Source organism: Lynx canadensis, chromosome D2 (genome assembly GCF_007474595.2).
Source record: "Lynx canadensis isolate LIC74 chromosome D2, mLynCan4.pri.v2, whole genome shotgun sequence".
Lineage (NCBI taxonomy): Eukaryota > Metazoa > Chordata > Mammalia > Carnivora > Felidae > Lynx > Lynx canadensis.
The window spans coordinates 2,750,704-2,756,703 of NC_044313.2; positions in this window are offsets into that span (position 1 = coordinate 2,750,704).

The window sequence follows — 6,000 nt, forward strand, 5'->3', positions numbered from 1 at the left end:
ATCGCCCTGCATTTTTAATGACACATCATTCCTTCCTGGGGCCAAGTGTCACTTACTCCCTGGCAGGGCACAGTGCTGAGGAGCTAGGCAGACACAAATAAGTCATGGCTGACAGGAATGCCTGGTCACTCTAGGTGAGGACTTGGAATTAAGTCCCCACCTGGAGGGGGTTTCTGTAAACCTCACCCCAAGGATCTGAGAGACACCGGAGTCCTGGGGTGGGGGGAGGGCGGGGAGAGAACGAACCAGCGTTTTTAATGGGCAAGGCATGGCATTAAAAAGTGTTGTTATTCAAGTAAAATGGCCAATGTTTCCTTTCTTTTAAGAGAGACTCTTAAATTCCAATTACTCCGCCCCCCGAAGACCAGTTGAGAATAACCCCAACTGGAGGGAATTAATTTCCTTAGGAATTTCACTGTTACAAGATTAATGGAGCCCCCCTGCAGAGAAACAGTAAAACTGTAAGTACAGTAGATTTGCACCTGAAGGATACATATTTTAATTTCTGTTCTCAAGCTGCGATAACATCTTCTGGAGCTACTATAAAAAGCATAAATGAGCACCCGCGTGTCTGCTGAGAACTTGCTAACACGGAGCTTCCCGGGAAGAGTCTGCACCTGGCTGGGGACGCCCAGGAGCCTTCAGCTGCAGGGTTCATGCTCTGTCCACACGTGCTGGTGGCCAAGGATCATGATCAGGGCACAGTGAGACCACCCCAGGACGCAGAGCTGGGAAGGGCCCAAACAACACACCTGGAAGGGAGCCCTGACTAGTCGGAGTTGGTGGTGACCAAAATCCAGAGTAGAATCCTTGGACCAGATTCTGCTAAATGGACCCTAATCCCCCTGCCCCAGCCCTGCCCACTCACCTTGGCATCCTGACACCACCCTCCTGAGAGACCGCAGGGCCGGATGCAAAATGTAGAGGGTCTGCATCCTGCCCTCCAGAGCCCTCTGGGGACCTTCACCCCACCGTCCATCAGCTTTGGTGGCCCCAAGAATGGGTCCTGGGGCAGGTGTCTCACAAACCACGTTGAAATATACCAGCAGTTGGGATGCCCCAACTGTCCCCGATAACCAGGGATTATCCCAATGGAGAAGTGGAAACAGGCTGTCGACCCTTAGGAGCCCAGACCTTGATCTCCGACCAGTCGGCCAATTTTCTGTGTTCCTTTCCCTACTAGAAACTGCTTTTATTGGAAGAACTCTATGTATATGCTGGCTATAAAGGTTGTTTATGCTGTCATAGCTAGATTTTTATTGGTTGTATTTTTGCTGCACTTGCTTGAAAAATAATTATTTTCAAAGAAAAGAAGAATTACATATCCAGTAAACTAAATAAGACTCATGTTTATTAGGGACCTCTGACAGCTCCTCAAACGTGAAAAAAGATTTCAAAGCAGTGAATGGACAATTTATGTGCAAGTTTATTTGTAAAACAGATTTCAAGACATACTTCATCTTGGCTGTGCCAATAAAAATACATTCCATTTCTTTTCAGAAATGTGTGTTATCTGATGGTTCCACAGCAATCCAGTTTCTCCTAAGATACGACTATGCAGGTAAGCATGTACCCAATAACCTAATCTAGAATTGGGATGAAGCTTTTGGGGTTGCTACCCACGAAAAAAATAAGAACGTACCTCATAAGGCGCCCTGCAGAAGAAATGTATTTATAAGAAATGTAGTCCACGAATCTTAATCCAACTTATTGCGATCTCCAAAAACACTTTAGCCAGATAATTTTTAAATTAATTTTTAATTCCCTGCAATGTATCACCGTCCTGAGAGGTGACAGCCTGTTTTCCATCCCTGGCATAAATTCTAATCTCTCTTCCACCGAGGACCAGACGGGGTGGCCGGAACCGGCTGCAGAACCAGTCTCCGGGCAGTAGGTGGCATTAGCCACCTCCTCAGGCTGGGGAAGGAGCATCCTTTGTTGAGTGGTTTCTTTATTCAACCTAGAGAGGCCAGAATTCAGATTGGCCTCAAATACTGATTCTGAGTCTGTATCTGCTGATCCGCCAAATGGGTACTTTTTTCCCCAACCTGCCAACTTCTGGTACCTTCTCCTGCCCTTCTCAGCACTTGACATCCTGTGACATTTACCAAGTCTGAACTGTGCTGTGAAGGCATGTCAGTATGGGGCTGGGGGAAGGGTGGTGGTGAGGACAACTCCGCACGTTGTCACTACACGTGCACATGCGTGTTGGTTTACCTGAAGGTCCAGGTCCCGGGGTGTGATCATTGCAGATACAGGACACTTGGTTGGCCACGAGTGTTTGTGATCGCTGTGTGTGTTTCTATGCAGCTGCTCGTTGTCTTGCGTCAACCTTTCACAGGGAGACCGTATTGTGTGCGCACCCATGTGTGACTCTGTCTTCTCTAAGTCCTTTTGGTGCTAATTCTCTGCTCCTGGTTATAATTCCTGCATCGGTTTTGAGGAACTAAGGACACAGATGAACTTGACTTGGTGTCACAAACCAGATCCCTTGTCAATCAGAAGTCATTCTTAAGAGAGCTGAGAAGTTTTAGGGGCGCCCGGGTGGCTCCGTCAGTTGAGCGCCCGGCTTCAGCTCAGGTCACAACCTCACAGTTCATGAGTTTGAGCCCCGCATCGGGCTCTGTGCTGACAGCTCAGAGCCTGGAGCCTGCCTCAGATTCTGCGTCTTCCTCTCTCTCTGTCCCTCCCCCACTTGTGCTCGCTCTCTCTCTCTCTCTCTCTCTCTCTCAAAATAAACATTAAAAAAAATCTTTAACAGAGCTGAGAAGTTTTAACCAGGGAAGCACCTTCAGGCTGTGTGGCCCCAACAGCTCACGTCTCAACAGGGACCCTTACAGACCCTGGCTCTCCATCCATGTTGTCTCACTTGAATGCATGGGCCTTTGTCCCGCTGACCTTGGCGCCCTCTCACAGTCTGCTCTGGCACGGAGAGGTCGCCACACGGAGTGGACATCTGGAGTGTCCAGTAGGCACTATGAGTGAAGCTGGCCCTTCCCGTCTGTGGAAGGGACTCAGGGCACAGAGGTCTGGGAAACACTGCAAACACACACATTCCTTGGAGACACAGCTCAGCGACCCACCGCTGACAGCCAATCATCGGTTCTCAGTGCACAGCAGAGGCCATCCCAACCCGGGAAGCTGACTGTTCGACTTTGGTTAAATCAACGACCACAGTAGTCTTACACTTGCCTAAATTCCTCGAAAGTCCGCCACACCCACAACAGCTTCCTGCACAGGGGCAGGACTAAGGTAGGCCAGGATTTTTATTTTAATCCTCTGGAATCTGTCTTCTTGAACCTTTTCCAGAGTTGCTGTGTGAACGTTGGCCCAGCGCCACGGCGCCCCCGCTGGAGTCCAGTGGGCAGGATAGGGCAAAATGCATGACGTTCAAGGCACCTCTACTCAGCCGGCTCGGGAGCCTCTGTGCCCGTTCCCAGTAGCTGCCCTCCAGGAAGTTCAGGGGCAATGTCAGGGATTTGGCAAAATACTAACTCTTGGTGCTGGGAACAAATTTGGATTTGCTTCAAATCCAGAAAGGATTCTCAGTTCAGATGGTCTCCAAACTAGCTCACTCATTTCGGGTTTTCACGGTTGGGGCGGTTTTCCTGTAGAATAGCTGCTGCCTTCAAATTCCTCGCTCTGGGGGCACCTGAGTGGCTCAGTGGGTTAAGCATCCAACTTCAGCTCAGGTCATGCACGATCTTGCGGTTGGTGGGTTCGAGTCCTGAGTTGGGCTTTGTGCTGACAGCTCAGAGCCTGGAATCTGCTTCAGATTCTGTGTGTCTGTCTCTGCCCCTCTTTCACTTGCATTGCCTCTCTCTCTCTCTCTCTCTCTCTCTCTCTCTTTCTCTCAAAAATAAACATGAGGGAAAAAAATTCCTTCCTCCAGAACCGAACAAACAAAAAAGAAAGGAGAAAAAAGAGCAAACCACTGATTTTTTTTTAAGTTTATTTATTTATTTTGACAGAGAGAGAGAAAGAGAGCATGGGGAGGGGCAGAAAGAGAGAATCCTAAGCAGGCTCCGCACTGTCAGCTCAGAGCCCAACGTGGGGCTCAAACCCATGAACCATAAGATCATGGTCTGAGCTGAAATCAAGAGTCAGACGCTTCACTGACCGAGCCCCCCAAGGTGTCTGGCAAACCACTGATTTTTAAATGATGCCTGGGTCCTATTGCTCTGTAGCATGTATATAAAATAAATGAGTCACTATTTCACATTCTCATGATAAAGTAGCCGAAGTTTAGACCTCCATGGATGTGTCCCTTCCATCAGAGTAAAGCAAAACTTGGTGGTAACGCCATTATTCGCCTACGTTTAAGTTAGTATCTATTATTCACTCATTCATATGAAATACGCCTCATTGTAATCGAAAGAAGTATCTCACTTAAAAATGTCAATGCTAACATTCCCTTTTGACTTTCCAACCATTCTTTCTTTCCTCAGTTCAATGAGTAGTCGGAGATGGAGGGGAAGAGTCTCCTTCCTATGTGAAGAGGCAAATGTGTGGGACCCTGGAAGGGTCTGAGGGAGAGGGTGGGTCCCACAGACCCCACAGGAAGGCTCTGGCAGGTGCCGAGCCCAGCAGGTGGGGCTGGATCGCCCCAGGGCCTGTGGTGGGAGAGGCAAAGAGCCTCCTGGTTCAGTGAGGTCTCCGCCAGCCAGCAGCCCAAGCCCCTCCGTGTGGGAAGCCCGGCTGGGCCCCCGTTCCATCCTGCTGTGTTTTACTCCTATCGTCCTGGACCCTCCCGCCTTCTTACCAGCCTGGCACGGACCAGGAGCGATGCTTTCCGCCATTTGGATGAAATCCTAATTTTCTAGCTTTCCATGCATTTTTGGTCCCTGAATCACAAGCAGTGACTGGTCCCCTCTTCATGATGCACAGTGGGTTTCCGGCCACTCACTTTTCTCCCTGCTTGAATCATCCTTCCTCACCCAGGACCGAGTTTTTATTGACCGTCCCTATATTTACCCTGCAGAAATATGTCCTTTTATGATGGGGCATAAATATGAAATGGCAGTGTTCTGGGACACCTGGCCACTGACACGGCAGAAGGAAGCCGGATTCCCGAAGACTCCCCAGGCCTGATCATATCCTTAGAGAGAATGTTCTAAGGGCTGGCCGCACAAATCTTTAACACTATTTAGCAATCTCTTTGGAGGGGGTTTGTCTCTTCTTTACCTGAGCTGTAGTATATGAGCTTGCACATCTTTGCTTTTCTTTTATAATTTCAAATTATATATAGTCAGGAAATATTGCGTTCACTGGCAATCAATTTATTTTGATTGATAAAAAGGGGTTAATAAAACCCCCCTTAGAAATAACAAGAAGGGAAACAGTAATATATCTTTCGTGGTGGCTTCTTTGGCGGTGCATAAAGAGAGCAAGGTTCTTTACTTCTCCCCGATAAGTCTTCTCCTTTATTTTCTATACCTAGTGAGTCATTTATAATCCTTATTATTTCCAACCCACACACAGCCATATTTCCACATGCAGGGGTCCTCCTTACTATGTTGTGAGAGCCAAGAGGCCCAAACACCCTATCATTTATATGAAAATACATGCCAAAAATGGATTATCAAACATAACCAATGTGACTTCATACACTTGCAAATAAAAAAAATTTAGGATGAAATATAAAACATCGTGCTAAAATCTCAATCTATTGTTGAAAACACAGCATAGCATAGAAAGTACACCTGTGTCTGGCATTTGACAAATATTACCGAGTGATTAGAAGCAGAGAGAGGTCAGAAGGAGACCCAATTAATCCCTCCATTCAAACATAAAGCTACTATTGATTTTAGGCGGCACAGTTGTGGTTTATTCATATTTTTATTTATTTACGGCGCCTGTGAAGAAAATGCAAAACGACGGACCATAAAAAGCTTTCCTTCTTGCCTTCTGTACGTAACAAGTGTTTATGCGGACGTTATGGGATGGGTTGGGGGCGCGCACATCGTGTGCTATGTCATCTCATGTATATCTCTAATTTGT